The sequence below is a fragment of the Nyctereutes procyonoides genome, unplaced genomic scaffold (genome assembly GCF_905146905.1).
Source record: "Nyctereutes procyonoides isolate TBG_1078 unplaced genomic scaffold, NYPRO_anot_genome, whole genome shotgun sequence".
Classification (NCBI taxonomy): Eukaryota; Metazoa; Chordata; class Mammalia; order Carnivora; family Canidae; genus Nyctereutes; species Nyctereutes procyonoides.
Genome location: NW_026575049.1, coordinates 2,633,282 through 2,650,482, shown reverse-complemented (window position 1 = coordinate 2,650,482; position 17,201 = coordinate 2,633,282). Strand labels below are relative to the sequence as shown.

Sequence of the window (17,201 nt, the reverse complement as noted above, 5' to 3'; positions counted from 1 at the left end):
CATTTTGCTTTTCTGCTAGCCCAGGAGATCAAATATGAAATATGATCTTTGTTTAGAGAACTCTCCACCCACTCCCTCTATCCCCAAACTAATCAGTTCGAGGTGAAGTACTGAGTTAAGAATACAAAGGACCTAGCTTCTCTCAATAAAATCTCCCCCAGTATTGATAGTTAAGAGCTTATTTCCACTTCTATTCTGGAGTATCTAAGGGGCTGAAGTGGTTTGGAACAAGTCCGGGGAGGAAAACAAAAAAGTTTGTTTATAGCTTATAGCATGAATCTGAAATTCATTATCCAAGCCCAGACAATCTTGAGAAAGAAGGGGTTCAGGGTCATGGAGTGACCTCATGAGGCTAACCTTCTTGCTTGCAGAAGATGGAAACATTAGAAATAAAAAGAAAATTTCTACTAAACAACAATAGCAACATACATTAAATGTATACAGGATAAATGGTGAGTAATATCTGTCGACTGTGTTGAGAGGAGACACATGATTTTGGAATACACTCAATTTAGAGGTTTCTACCTTTTTTTTTTTGTCCCTTATTTCTTTCACTTTAAACTTATTCCATCAAAGTAGTATGTGGTTTAAAAAATCAAATAATGCTACAAAACAAACAAACAAAAAACCATGATACTCTCTCTGACCTCTGACCTCTCCCTGCTTTACCTAATCACCAGGGGCAACACCTTGAAACTCTTTTAATGGTAAATATTTATCTCCATACCTCTAAATAATATATGTATCCTACTTTGCATGGCTTGATGTTATCTTTTGCTTTTAATCAAGCCACAGGATTTTTAGTCCTTTCCCATGGTTCCTATCTACTCTCCATATATGGTTTCATCATAACATTTGGTTAAATTAAAATTCTAGTCCTTTTTCCCTTACATATCTCATGTCTTATTTTACATATTTATAAGTAGATTTTTTAGGCTTAATAAGATTCAAGTTGGACTTTTTTATAGTGTTATTATCTCACAGGTAATGTTCCTCCATGAGGGATCATTATGAATGCACAGATTTAAACATATTATATGTATTTCAAGTATCTTCAAGAATACTATGAGATGCAACTAGCAACATTTAAACTGTGAATAACTCTACAGGAAAAAATAATCTGTTTTCTATTTTTTAAAAATTGCAAGGAAAGAAAAGCTAAAAGAAAAAAAGAGGACATGGAGAGGAAATCTAAGTTGCAAAGAATGATCATTTGGATCCTGATCTAAACAAAAATATTAAAAAATAAAAAGTTCTATAGGAAAATTAGAGAAATGTTTATGTTGAATGGGTAGCAAATGACATTCAGAAATTATTGCTTACTTGAGGGAATAGAATGATGGGAATGTGATTATTTTTTAAAGAGGTGAAAGGGAAATCCCTGGGTGGCTCAGTGGTCTAGTGCCTGCCTTCAGCCTAGGGTGTGATCCTGGAGCCCTGAGATTGAGTCCCATATCAGGCTCCTTGCATGGAGCCTGCTTCTTCCTCTGCCTATGTCTCTGCCTCTCTCTCTCTGTGTGTGTGTCTTTCTTGAATAAATAAATAACATTTTTTTTAAAAAATAAAGAGGTGATCATTTTCAAAGGATTGATAATGTTGAAGTTGGGTAAAATGTACATGGAGATTTATTACACCATTCTTTCTAATTCTGTATCTGTTTGACATTTTTGTAATGGAGCTTTAAAAATTCCTATTCTGTACTTTTCTTATTCAGACTATATGAATTTTGTGGAGTCTTGTGCCAAGTAGAGTATTTTGATTTTATTTTCTTACTTGAACATTTTGCTCTTCCTAGAGTTAATATTGCTGTATTTTTGCATTTTCTTTATAAAAAACAGTTTATAGCTGTTTTTCCATACCATATAATAGCTTGGTACATGTGTTTGCACACAATATTTCCATACAGTCAAACCCCTTAGACGGTTTATTGGTTCTTATTTCTTTTCCAGGAAGATTCCATACTGGAACTCCATCATTTTTGTTTTAATATTTACTCCTTGTTCACCAGGTACAATTAACAATTTTCATCCTGAAAATTTCCTTTGCCTTTCTCTTCTTTTGTATCCTATACATCTCTTTCTCTTTGCTCTCTTGTTTTGGTAAGCACATCCTTCAGAAGTCTTCTCAGAAAAGTACGTAAGAGACAGTTTTTTGAGATGGTGTTTTTCTGAAAGTATCTTTATTATATCATTATACTAGCTTGATAGTTTGACTTGGTATAGAACTCTATATTGCCAATAATTTTCACTCATAATTGACTCTATTGTTTTATAGCTTCTGATGTATGTGAGAAGTCTCATGTTATTCTTAATCCTTTGTATATGATTTATTTTCTTTGAAAAAGTTTAGGATCTTTATGACCAGGTATCTGGAAATTTATAATTCAATATTTTTGTGTAATTATTACAATATCTTCTCCCATCTCTCTGAGTATATTGATTTTTAGTTTCTTTGACATTTTATGTTCCGTACATTTTAAAATGTTTTTTTCTAAGTACACCTTTACTTTTTTAGTGTATCATTTTTATTGTCAAAGTCTTTCCTTAAATATTGGGTGATCTTTGGCTGCCTATTCATTCTTAGTGATGACATTCTGAAAAGCTAATTAAGAAATATGGAAAAGAAAGAAATATGTCTGCATGAATACAGCTTACTAACTGGTAGGTTTCACTCTAGGCAGATTGAATAATGACTGGATTTTTTAAAGATTTTATTTATTTGTTTGAGAGAGCTAGAGAGCATGAGCAGGGGAGAAGGACAAAGAGAGAGAGAGAAAATCAGGGAGCCTGGCTCACGGCTCAATCCCAGGACTGGGGACCATGACCTGAACTGAAGGCAGAAGCTTAACTATTGAGCCACCCAGGTGCCCCTAATGACTGAATTGTTTTTACTAGAGGACCCTAGATGTGAGAATGTGCAGTATTTTAGGAGAGCTGATAGTTGTTTCTCAGAGATGGGTATTCATATCTCTTGCCAAGGCTTGGGAGTAGAGATGGGAACCTGTTTGCCATCATTCTGGTAAGGAACATAGTGGAGCTGATCACACTGCTTAATATGCTAACTTTCATTTTATCCCATTGTCAATCCAGCATCTCACCCATACAGATAGTTTGCTATATTCTTTCATTATACCAGTTTAGATTATTAATCACAGTGTATCCAGTTCAGTCAAAGGTAGACATATCACTGACTCACTGGTAATCATCTTATCTCAGTATTCAAATTGAAGTTATAACATACCCAGGAAAGAATAACCATTTCTTTTCTGAACTAAACTTGCAAACATGATTAAATGATGGCAAATATCACAGTTTTGGCACATATCACAAAGCTATGGAGTTTAAAGGATTTGTGGCACGTGCTTTATTTATATTATGAAGCTCTAATCAAACAATGAATTCAAAAAATATTCAACTCTATAATGGGTGAACAATATTTGGTGGATTTAGATATTTTAAAGTATGTTTTCAGATTGATGCTAATGATACCAAGATCAATATAATAGCAGTATAGCATTGAATACACACAAACACACACACACACACACCTATATACATCTTATAGATGGAAGGACAAAAACAACTCTTACTTACTTAATTTAAGATTTTCTCTATTTCTTTCTTGTATAATGCAATAGGATAGAAAATAATGGTGCAGAAGTATAATAATCATTATGATCTTTACCCATGTCAGTTCCCTTGTTATAAAATATCTTTGTGGTCTGAATGAAATTACTTTAACCTGGTGAGCCCATCAACTTCTTCAGTATTTTTCCATTGATTAAAAACAAATTTCTAGCTTCAGCCACAATCTGTAAACCAGCATCTAAGTCATTTCAAATCCAACATGTTCAAAATGAATCTGTCATCATTTCCAGAAACTAAGGTTCATCTCCCACATTCCTTCTCAGATCTATGGTGTCACCATCCTTCAGTCTTTCAAGCCAGAAACCTAGGACACACAATAATTCTCATTCAGACATCCTAAAACACACTACATACACCCCCACAATTATTCATAACAGCTGACCTGTTTTGTTTTAAAATTTCTCTCAGATTCAGCCCTTCCTTTCCAGGACCATTATTGTCGTTATCAGTAACCAGATTCATTACACAGACCTCCTTTTTAAGCTCCTTATGTATCTTTAACACTGCCACCAGATTTCCCTGTGACTGTAAATCTGCATGTGACAGTCCCCTGTTAATATCTCAGTGACCACCCACCACCCAGACGGCACAAGCACATTCTCTATACCCACTTGACCTGGCCTCATTCTGTTCTACACCTGATAATCCACACTCTATAGTGACACAAACATAACCTTCTTCTTATCTGTCACACTTTGTTGGTATACAGTGGTTTTCTGTTACTCAGTGCTGTTCTGCATAACTAGAATGCTACTTGCTCCCACTCCCCAGGTCTGGTAACTCTTATTTTTGAAAACTGAAACAGATGCTTTGCTTATCCCTTGTGAGTAGAATAAGTCATTTTTTTTATCTAGTTATTTGTTCATACCTATGTCATGTCACATTATTTTTGAAAGTAGCTTACTTAAACTATCCATAATTTGTAGTTTACAAGTGTTGTATAAATTTATCATAGGTCTTATATTTAGGGCTTTCAGATTACATAAAATAGCAACCAGATGTAATTGCAATTCTATAAGTTAAATAGATACATAAAGCAATTCTCCATAATTCTATCAAGTCAGTAATCATTCCAGTGACCTTAGACAACATTTACTAGGTCCATGCTAGCTGTTAAGCTATATTGCTCTGAAATAATGGAAGTTTTGCTGAATAATTCAATTGACTCTGGTATGAAAAAAAATTTAAATAAAAACTAAAAGTCAGAAGTAATTTTCATAAATGACATGTCCATGAATTTTAAATTTTTGGAAGTAGAATTGTTTTATTTTTTAATCAAAACATATTTTTTACTGTACTAGGAAAAATTACCTGCTTTCTAATGTTTAAATTCTTACCTCCTTACTCTTTTCTCACTTCCACTCTGCTTTTCTAAATATAGAGGATTTTCTTGTTTCCAAAAAGAATGAAATGATTTTCACATAGTGATCCCTATGCTTATGTTTAAAATATATCCTGTGAGATGTTGTAACTTCAATTCAAATGGAAAAACATATGCTGATTTTCTACTTTTTGCCAGGTACTGACGTAATATTCTAACTGCTTTGGAAAAGTGATAGGTAATATAAGTAAAAGCCTCTGAATCCAGAGTCAAAGGATCTGGATTTAAACCCAGGCTTCCTCATTATAAGCTGCATGAAACAAAGCAAGTCACTAGAATGTATGTTCTTTAAGACTTTCTCTGCTTCCATGGTATTTTCTTGATATCCTCCCTGTCTTGGCCTGGACAAATTTGGTTAGAAGAACAGAGATTCTTCAAATTAATTTAAGCAAAAGTTTCTGTATTTTTTCACAGTTCTGTGGAGAAAATAGGAACCTCTCTAGGTATTTCAAACAGAAAGGAATTTAATACAGAATTTAAATGCCACTAAAATCATGAGAAATGTTAGAGGGGCTGACATGAGGAGACTGCCAGTGGAACCATAGAGTACAAAAATTAAAGCCGTAATTTGATGCAGGGATCAAAAATCCACACCATACTGCTTCTCAACACTCATGTCCCTAGACCTTCTTTTCCAACAGAAACAGCAGAAGGGTGATAGCATCCACCTCACTACCAGACTCCAAATCTTGCATAAGAATATCTAGTTGGTATCCAGAACTATCTGCAAAATAGTCTACAAATGTAGAATTTGGCTTTACAGACTCTGCAATTCAACAAGACACATCAAAGGAGGTAAAAATAGAAGCAGAACAGCTTCTTATGTGCTGTGCTTAATTAACCATATCCAGCCCAGAAAGCATGGAGGGAGGGTGGTTTATAAGGCTATACAGAACTTTGTGGCATTTACCAACAAGAAATGAAGATGTGGCTGGATGTGTCCAGATGAGAACTGGAAAGGGAAAAATCAGTGAGTGACCCAAGGCTACTCATTGTTTTTTGAGAGCTGTGCATTTTCATCCCCATTCTTTCTCTTCTACTCTTCCCTCCCTCTTGCTCTCCCCACCCCTCTCTCTTCCTTTCCCTCCATCCTCCAGCCCCACCTCAGGTACCCAGAGCTCTTTAGCATAAACTAAACAACTGGGGTTGGGGACAGGGGTACATGAGGGTCGGGGAAGGAGATAATCTTAAAAGTAGAAGTGATTGAACAAGCGGTAATCATTTTTGTTTTCACATCTCAGTGTCTGTCAAGGTATCTAGGACATGTTCAATAGGTGACAGATAAGTAAACAGACAAATAAATAGACTTTGCCTCAGGGTCCTCATATTGAAAGTAAAAATAATATCTGTTCAGTCCTTTGAAAATTGTTGTTAGGGTCAAACACGATGATCAAGGCTTGTCCAAATGTTATCCTTTTTTGGAGGCATGCATCATTTTTATCATCAATTTGAAAATATTAAAGAAGGAAAAAAAGAACAAAAGTATTATCTCATCAGCATTTTTCTGTATGCTTTGCTATGGTTTTGATAGCTGCATTATCTGACCCTGGCTCTTGCTTCTCCGTAAGTACTAATTGAATGGAATCTACATGTGCGTTCATGTGTTTAGTAAATAGCATAGACTCATCCATCCATGAGATAGTTTTATCATGGCTAATAACAATCCTTATTATTTTCTTTTGTGAAGTCATCTGATAATTGATTGAATTTCCAACTGGGAAATTCAAGAACCAATCCAAGTGTCACTCTATGGAACAGCTACCCTATGGCTAGTACATTCTGTTCATTCTCAATAGACTTCAATTTATTCTAGAAATATGATTGCAGTACTTTCACGGAGCATTGAACTATAGATAAGACAATTGCAGCCATAAAGTTCTATACTTCTATTGGCTCTAAATGGCAATAGGTTTTAGTATAAAAACTGAAATCACCATAAGACTAAATTAACCCAGTCCACAGCTCTAAGTAAACATTTCTTAGGAACCAAATAAGAAAGGGAAAAGAACTAATGTTTATTGAAAGACCACCTTGATCATTTTATATATAGTATTCTATTCCAACCTTTTATTAAACAGTAGGATCTATGTCAAGTAATTTAGGCAGACTCATCTTTTTTGTCTTATAAATATTAAATGAGTATCTAGCCTATGCCAAGAAATATCCTTGGGACATAATGATAAGAACGATAAAAGCAACTTGTGCCTTCAAGGAAATTATTACTTGAGAGGATTTATAAGTAAAAAACTAATTACAATTCACTAAAAAATGTGATATTAGTATGCTGTGGCAAAAACACAAATTCAGCCTCTGCTGGTCAGGAAAGACTTCAGAGGAAGTAACAACTAACCCAGAAACTGAAGATGAGGGTGTGAAGCAGAGTACCAGAAGTGAGCAGCAGTAAGTGAGCCTTCTGGAGGATCCAGTCTGACGTGCTCACGTATTTTGATTTAATAAAAAGGAAAATGTAGGACTCTAAGTAAAGAGGGATGTTGCCAAATCTGCCTTCTGGAAAGATCAATCTGGCCACGTATGGAAACAGACGGCAGGCCCGCAAGAGTAGAGGTTGGACAGTCCACTTGGGAGAAAGTCCTAGCAACAGATGCAAAGAGGATGGTGGCCTGTACCCTGGCAGGGCCAGTGGGGACTGGAAGAAGAAACATTTTAAATGTTTCAGTAGAAGCACCTTGTGATTCCTTAGGGGTGTGAGGAAAAAGGGGAGGGTATGGGTGATGCCTGTTTTTCTGGTCGGCACTGGATCACCGGAAGGATGAGGGCACTGTTCCCTGAAACTGGGAAATAGGAAGAGAAGTAAAATTCTGGAAGAGATGATAAAAGTCTGAGCATTTTGAGGGTGAAGTGCTGAGATGCATCTGGGTGTGGATCCTTGTGGCACTTAGATTCAGCTCTGTAAGTAGGTCTGGGGAGAGTTCTGAGAGGGCACTCATGGAAGCCAGGAGAGTCAGAGAAACTGCATGGGGAGAAGACATAGAGTGTCTCTGAAGGACACCAATATTTGAGGGCACCAGTGTTTAAGAGACAGGCAAAAGAGAGAAGCTTGCAAAGGAAACAGAACAAGTATGAAAGCACTGGGTCGGGATGCGAATGTAGAGGGGTGTTTCAAGGAAGGATCGGCTGACGATGTTAATGCTACTAAAGGAACAAATTGAGCAAGCACTGGGAAGGGGCCTACAGTCCCTTGGGGGCAATGTAAGGAGCAGAAACTGGAAAATGCAGAAAAAGAAAGGAAAGCAAGGCACTGAGTAAAGGTAGGCATTTCATGAAGTTTGAATGGAAAGGGAGTAGAATGATAGAATGATAGTTGCAGGGGGTATTGGATTAACAAAATCACTTCCCACTTTTTTTCCAAGGTGAGAGACACATGAATAATTTTAAATGTTGAAAGGGAAGAACGAAAGTAGCAGAAACAAAAAGGTAGAAAGTATAGGACAGAGAAGACACTCACATGGAAGAGGTAGGGGAGGAACCAGAGCCAGGTCAAGGTGTATCACTCAGTGATTAACTCAATAAATGTTTATTGAATATTCGCTCAGTTCTGGAGCTACAGAAGTGAAAGGAGACAGAGGTGGGGGCAGAGTAAATAAATAAATGTTGTGGAGGAAAAGGTGAAAAACAGAAACTGCAATTGAACCTGGGAAGAATGGAATTAGATAGCAACAGAGCATTAATTCCTTGGGAAGCATTGAATTTATAGCATTTATCCAGCTAATTATCCATAACTGCACTTTCTAAGCTTTCTCCAAAATCATTCCTGTGTCTTTATCACCTCCTATGCCATTGACTTGAAGGTGACCTTATATCCCCAAAGTGTTTTCTTGGCTTTACACAAGGCAGCTCACTTATTACAAAGTAAGACTCAACTCACTCCTTAGCTGCATTTGCTTCTCAAATGTCCACAGGGATATGGCCAAGAGACTTGCTGCAAATCACTAATATTACCAGATAAGATGGTAATGAAGCCTAATAATAATCTTAATGGGGGTCAGGTCACACCCTCTGCCCCTGATGTAGTTCACTATTTAATTCAGTTGAATCAAAATCTTTTATGAAATTGTCAGTTGATGCCATGGAGGGTCAGACCAAAATAAAATGGAGTGCCCTTGTACAAAGAAGGAAACCACACACAGCTGTCTGTGCCGAAGATGAAAGACTCTGAAGTGGAGGAAAAAAATGTGTCCCAGCTCTTTTCGCAAGTGCTGTTTAGGTCTGGCCCTCCAAGGAATCGGATGACAATTTCATAAAATGTCCTGATTCAACTGCTTCTTTCAAAAGCACTTCAAAGAATGGTGATGATGGATACCAATGGGATAAGAGGTTTCTTTCTGGCCTGTGTTAATTTAGTTTAGAACAAAGAACAAATATCCCAATTGACAAGATAGGTGAATCAGTCCTCCTGATTGTAGTGACAAATCTTATAGCAAGACCGAGTCAGGAGGAAGCTTTAAGACATATTCCTAATCAATTGTGCACCGACTTGCTTATGAAGTAAGTCTCTTAAGTCATTCTGACTAGAACGTGTGTTCTCACAGCTGGACCCAGAGAAAAGTCAATGCAAGTGAAGTCTGGGGAGGGAAATTGGAGGAACAAGAGCCTGATACGATAGTGCTTTTGCTCACCAGGCTGCTAACAACCTCTCTGTGGATGTAGGAGGCAGACCCAGAGGCAAAGGAGAACCAAAGATTATTTAGTCACAGTCAACTCTCTCAAGTCTAGTTAGAAGATGTACTGGATTTGGAGTTCCAGTTCTTGCATATGGATTCCAACATGACCCAGGTGAGGCTAACTGTGAGGCTGACAGCGCATAATTTTATTTCTCTGTGTTAAAATAGAGGCAATTTCTTGAGAGTAAATGACAGCTGTAGAGTGCCTTAAATGAGATAATCGACCTAAGGTCACTTTGCAAACCCCAAATGCTTTACAAGGTAGAATTTTCTTGTAGTTGTGTGTTTAAAAATTAAGCATTTAATAATATGGTTGAACTTTAGAAAATCACATGAAAAAAGGAAGTAGCAAAAATGTCACCAAACATCTGAATGGTGACAAGCATGAATTCAAATAAGCTGAATGAAAATCAAACTCCTAGAAAACATTGGTAGCAATCCAGAAGCTGAGGCCTTGGTGTATTTTAAATGATCAAATAAAATGAATTAGATATAAAAGAAAAAACAAAAAAAAAAAACAAAAAAAGCCACGTACTTACCATGCCTTCACCATGACTTGGTAAGGCATTTTGAAAAAGAATCCAATAAAAACTGCTGAGGATCTTGGTAACATTGAGTTACCGCATCCCAGGGGCAGAGATGATAAATTTTTGTTTCTATTCTACTTTTTAAGTGCTTCTTTTACCCCCACTTACAGAACACTGGTGCTATAAAGAGGTATTCAATCTTCCTCATAAAAAGGATTGTAAATTAACATCAAACCATATCAGCAAAAATCACCACCCATTATATCAGCAACAAGTCAAATTTCAGTTATCACTGTGTTGGCAATGAAGTGAGGACATAGGCACCTCCATATACTGCTGGTGATATCTATCAAAAGTAAAAGTTCAGGGGCACCTGGCCAGCTCAGACAAAAGAGAACATGACTCTTGATCTAGAGGTCATTTGTTCAAACCCCATGTTGGGTATAAAGATTAAATAAATAAATACTTAAAATATTTCATCACAGGATAATTATAAATTTTTTAAAAAGTCAAGTTCATTGACTAAGCAATCCCATTGCTAGGAATTTATCAGATTTTACATGTATGAGATGATGAAATGGCATACATACAAAGCTCTTCATTGCAGTATTATTTGTTACGGAAAAATATTAGAGAAAAATTTGAATGTTTCTCTCTGTGAGGTTGGTAAAAATAATCATGAAATATTAATACAATGAAAACTATGTACCTCTATAAAATAATGAAGAAGGTCTTCATGTATTTCTATGGCAAGATTGCGGTGTATGAAAAAAAGGGAGCGTGATAAATATATGTTTATATTTATAGCTGCATATGTGCTAAAATCTCTGTAAATACACACAAGAAACAAATAATACTGCTTACACTGGAAGGTGTTTGTGAACTGGACAATGGCATAAGGGAAACTTTTTACTTTGACATTTTGTAGGTTTTAAAACATCTAAATATATGATTATTTCAAAGATTATATTTGTTAATTAATTTTGAAAGATGTTATTTGTTTGGAAATCTGTCTTCCCCTCCAGATCATGGACTATGCCTTGTTCATTTCCACAGCCTCCCGACCTCGCTGAGTGCACAGTACATAGCACTCGCTCGACAAATGCTTACTCAATAGACACTGAATGGTAAAATGACTTAGATTAAACTCCCTTGAGGGAAGGGAAAACATCCTGCCTTAGTTTCCTAACAGAGTTCTTTATGTGATCAGAGTGAGTGATGTTTCCTGGAAAGGACACAGAAAAACAACAGAAAAGTGATTGAGAAAGAAACAGACTTCAATGCAAAAACCTTAGTTTAAGATGTCATTCATTTGCCAGTTCTTTCCAGGGCTTGCCTGCCAAGGCTGGGAAGGGTGGAGTGAGGAAGAAGACTTGAAGACATACTTTGGAGAGAGACAGAGAGACACAGAAACTCAACAAAATTTCAAGTAGAGCAGCTCCTTCTACCTCTTAAGAATCAAGGTGATTGGGGTTTCTAAGTTTCCAGTGAACCATCTTGTTTGTGAACTCCTGTTTAAATGGTTGTGGATTTGAAATTTTTGCTTCTCTTTTCTTATGTTTCTTTCCTATTGTTTACTGAGTGCTCTTTCCTTCTCCCAGGTTCAAAGTATTCAGCCTGCACATGTCCAGTCTAAGGATGAGTGATTAACACACAGATTAGATCCTATGGCTTAGGGCAGGGGTTCCCAATCTTGGTCATATATCAGAATTCCCAGGCAACTTTATCTCCCAGAGCATCTGATTGATTTGGTTTACAGAATGGCCTAGGCATCAGAATTTTAGAAACCTCCCCCTTGTGATTTCTAATATGCAATAAAGTTTAAGAGCTACCAACTGATAGCATTCTCCAGGCTTTCTATAAACTATTTCCAAAATCAAATGAATATGGAATTTATTATTTATTTTGAATAATTAACCTTTATAATGGAGACTGTGAAAATAATGGCATATCCATTTTCCTTCTTCTTGAGGGTAACTAAGGATTCACTATTTTTATCTCCTTAATATAGGATCTACATTTTGTAACAAGTCACTACTTGCTTCATATTAATGATTACAGGTAGTGACAACACCAGAGGATAACCCTGTGGGTTTTTAGATTACTACTGCTCTCATCACAAGTTTCCCTGATGCTGTTAAGAAAGTCTGTTGGGTATGCTCTCAGATTATTCACCTGTGTTTGCTCAAACAACAGTAGCATAGTTATAGTGGCAATAAAATTGGACACAATTTAGATGCCCAAGTCAGAAGAATGGATAAAGTAATTTACTTATATTACACACTTATATGTGCATGTGTGCAATAAAAAATAATTAACTGTGACTATATGTAACAATATGCAATCTTAGTGATGTAATACAGTATTGAGTGCAAAAAGCAATTCTCAGAAGACTAAGTACAGCTCGGTGCCCTTCACATAATTTTCCAAATGAAATAAAGCTAAGTAATGCATTGTTAGACAAAGATGTATCATAAAACCATGAGGAAGAAAGCTGCTGGTAAAGAGAATAATAAGCACAAAATTCAAGATGGCGACCACCCCTAGGGAGGAGGGAGAGAATGAGATGAGGGGAAGCACACAGGCAGTTGAAAGTCATTGCTAACGTTCCAGGTCTTAGTCTGGATTTGCGAATTTGTGGTTGTTCCTCATGCTTTTTGGTTTTGTCTGTGTTTGTGTTTTGCTCCTCATGTTTTTAATAAGGGCATTCAAAACTAAATACATGAGGAAGAAAACTAAGAATGAAACTTCTTTATAATAGTATCATTTAGGATTTGTTTTATAAAAGTATGGCGTGTATTTTTGTGTGCTTTTACTTTGTGTGAATATTTGCTTTTAAATAAAAATTTATATTAGTGGTAGAGTTAATGTACTAATAAACTTGTTGCCAACTTATTATTAACTTAAAATAAAATATTTTCAACTTCACAATCTAAAAACTCACTTTGATAATGAGTAAGTGACATGAAAAACAATTTCCCTTAATAGCTTTGAATTCTGGCCTTCTCTGGAAGTCTAAGTAAAACCAAGTTACATCTTCATGGGCAACTCTATAAATGAAATGATCCCTTCTCCCCATCCTGATTTCCTTGTGGTCTTATTCCTTCACCTGCTTATCGAATAGAAATAGAATAAAACTAATAACCATTTACCCTTGTACAGAGCTTAAGTTTGTATGATCTCACATGTTTATCATAACAACCCTGTGAGGTATGCTGGGCAAAGACCAGTTTAAAACAAGACTATAGATGGTTTTTATAATAGAAAATATTGGCTTGAATGTACGGCTCATACACCAGCGATTGAACACAAGACACATTTCAAAGTATGTGTACATTGCTAAATATTGATATTCTCATGTAAAACTTTAATGTTTGAATATTGCTTTACATTTTTATTGATCTGAATCTTCTATTTATGGCAAAAAATGGGATTTTTACTTATATTAGTGGTGTAAAGTTGCTTTTAAAATAAATATAGTTTAATAAAAATGAATGTATTTAAAGAGAACTCTTAAGCAGATAAACTCTATGCTGAGTTTGTGCTGGTGTATGTGTGAAGTGAGTGAGTTGGGTGTATTGTGCACTAAAATTTTCTGATAGAGGAAGCCTGATTAAAGAATGGTCCATGCTAAGGACTTATTAGATCTAGTGCGTTCTCCATTTAATAATTATATGCTATTTCTATATTTTCATTATCCTATCACCTGTCTTGCCTTTTTCATTATTTTATTATTAAGCTTGTGTAAAAATAATTTTGTTTCTGTACTTTTTTGGCATAACATAAATCTGTGAACTTGAAATTTTAATTTTGTGTTAGAAAATTTATTTGTTCTTTGTTTAGTCTTGTCTCAGATTTTATTATGTAAATCCTATTATTCAAAGTTGCCTAAATCCATTTGTAAATCTTTAAAAAAAATGGGGATTCTTAAAGTGAATTTATTGGCTTTTCTGATCCAGTTTTGTTTGGACCAAAAACCAGTATTGTACAAAGTATTAAGTATATATTTTTATATTTACTGAAATGGACTGTGGTAACTTTGGATAATAAGGAAAAGTTGAATATTAAAGCCATGTTTATTACAGTACAATTAACATGTTAAACCATGGGATAAATGTCATCAATAAAAAATTATGAAATAAAAGTAATGCACAGGCATTACTTAGAGCTGACAAGTTATAAAGATGATATATAAATAATTGAAGTGTAAAAAATCTCATCCTGCCATGTAATAATATTTGTTAATATTTACATGAAATATGTTCCTAAGTCACCTACAACTAAATTAACTTGACAACTTACTTGTCGAGGGAATAATGATCATTTTCCCATGTCCTATCTTGAAGAGCTAAGTATAAGAGAAATAATCTTGAAAATATTAATTAATTACAAATAAATAAAATAAAAATCTTGTTAAAAACTGAAAAGTTGGGATGCTTTGGTGGCTCAGTGGTTGAGTGTCTGCCTTTGGCTCTGGTCATGATCCTGAAGTCCTGGGATTGAGTCCCACATTGGGATCCCTGCAGGAAGCCTGCTTCTCCCTCTGTCTATGTTTCTGCCTCTCTCTATGTCTCTCTCATGAATAAATAAATAAATAAATAAAATCTTTTTTTTTTTTTTTAGGGAAAAGTCCACACCCTCCTAGAATTTACAGTCAAAGGAAAGGTGAGCAGGTAATTTGGTGCCAACAGAGGTACAACCCTACAAGAGGAGAGAGCCCATTGTTTGAATACCTCCCTGAAGGAGCTGACATCTAAACTGAAGAGTGTATAAGAAGGCAAGAGAAAAAGGATGTTCAGGGAGGATGAGATAGCATGTACAATACCTGGAGAAGAGAGAGCATAAGACACTCAGTGGGCTCCAAGTAGATTGGGAGAATGGGATTCAACCCAAGAATTAGGAATGCCAAGAAATAAAGCTGAAGAAAAAAAGCAAGTAAAGGACCATGAAGGGAATTATGTATGCAGATCAGAGTCATGCTGGCAAGCAACAAAAATAGACCCAGAATCACATAAAAAGAAAAAAATTTTTTTGAAAACCATTGGACAGAAGCAATATGTTGTTTCCTACCAGCAGCACACACTGGTGGGTTTCCCAGAATAAAATGGGATCAGATGTAGATACAAAAGAAAGAAGATGAAAAAAGTGAGAATAAAACAAAAACAAATTCTGGAGAACTTGGATTTCATTGTGTAGACAACCAGGAATCATAAAAGGGACTGACGCTCCAAGTTGTACGATTCTTGCAGCAGTGGGAATGAGCTGACGTAAGGGAGAGGAGATTGAGAGCTGTTACAGTATAGAAAACCCAGAGAGGATGGGGCCCTAAGTAAGGGCAGTGGTAGTGGGTGAAGAGGAGAACGGGAAAGAACAGATTTGGGAATCTGGATGGATCACAGTGGCATCAGAGAACCGGCGCTCCCCCATGCTCTGCTGCTGTGGACATGGATTTCTGGATAGTTTGAAAAGTCGTAGCTTCAGTGGCTTGTCTTTTGTGAAGGGGAAGAAAAATCACAGATGGAGATGGCTTTGGAGAGTCAAGAGTGAGCTGCTGCCTCCTCCTGCATATCCCTGTGTGGTCCCAGAGTCCACAAAACACAACTGCCCACTACTCCCACTTCCACCAGGGCGGAAGCCATCTATTTTATTTCTGAACATCTCTGTTTGGCCATAATGTCTAACCTTGACTGTCCCCCATAATGGGATGTAAATGTATTAACACCCTTTCATCGCTTGCCTGCAACTATATAACTTGGCTGCCTTCCAAGTCTTTAATTCCTTTATTGATGCAATTCATGATGGTTGTTGCTTCTGTTTAAAAGCTTCTTGCAATCTCTAAGTTTTTGGAGTACTATCTGTTTCTCCCATCCATGCTTTCATTAAAATTGATTTTCTCAGCTTTCACGCATTTCTATATGAGACAAAGAATTTTAGATAAATGCCACAACCTAAGCACCAGAGGTAAAGACGGAGAACAATCAAGACCTGAGTAATGTTATTTTAATTGCAATTTAAAGCCAAAAGGCAAAGACTTAGTAAAGAGCTGTTTTCATTACAGTTGTTCCATGCATGAAATGAACCATTACACATTGGAAAAGAAAAAATCATTCCAGAGTGGCTTAGTTATAACAAACAAAATGAGTTCCAACAAGCTGTTTTTAGTCCCCTGGCCAAAAAATGCATTCTGTTGGTATTTAGGATTTTTTTTCTAATGTGGCATTATATTTTGAAATGTTATTTCATGTCATACTTTCTTTGTATAACATATTTGCATTGAATAATGAGAGAAGTGACCAGCTGGTCACTAGCAGTTACAAAGCCCTTTATTGGAGGCAGCAGATGATGGCAGATGGCAGTGTCAGGCTTAAGTCTCAGTAAGAATACATTTGCCGTACCTTGTCGATGTGACATAGCCAACCTTTCTCTGAATCTATGTGAACGATGGCAGGGTTGTTTATTGAGATACTAATTTACATTTTTTTCCACTGTATTTTTCCTTCCCTCATTAAAATGGGGAAGGCCTTTGGGTTTACCATAGATGAGTTTATTCAAAGACAACCTCTCTTATTCACTTGTTCTTGAAAACCTGAATTATGGAAATGAATGAGAGGATAAAGAGGAAAGAAAGTCTTTAGGATTGGAAAACTGGAAGAGAGTTTCCATACATTTGTTAGGGAAGATTCTGCAAGCTTGGGATTAGGATGTCAGTACTTGATGGAGTAGCAGAATCAACCCTGACTCCTCTACAAGCCACATGGTGCACCTTGGAGTCTGTGCACCAGGCACCAACACTATCACTTCTGTGCCCAAGTTTGGCACAGATATAACAGAGCTACTCAAATTTAAAGGAAGCATAGAGATGCACAGTCCTCTCTCTCTTTTTTTTAATATTTTTGAGAGGGGGTAGTCTTTTTTTTAAGATTTATTTATTTATTTTTGATAGAGAGAGAGAGGCAGAGACACA

General features: G+C 36.1%; 1 long non-coding RNA gene across 1 annotated transcript in view; it reads left to right on the top strand.

The window, feature by feature from the left end:
- Nucleotides 1-16,058, top strand: part of LOC129511950 (uncharacterized) — a 51,445-nt gene extending 35,387 nt beyond the window's left edge. Inside the window, exon 3 of the long non-coding RNA XR_008664947.1 lies at nucleotides 14,861-16,058. This is a non-coding gene — a long non-coding RNA (uncharacterized LOC129511950). The remainder of the gene's footprint in view (nucleotides 1-14,860) is intronic.
- The last annotated feature ends 1,143 nt before the right edge of the window (nucleotides 16,059-17,201 follow it).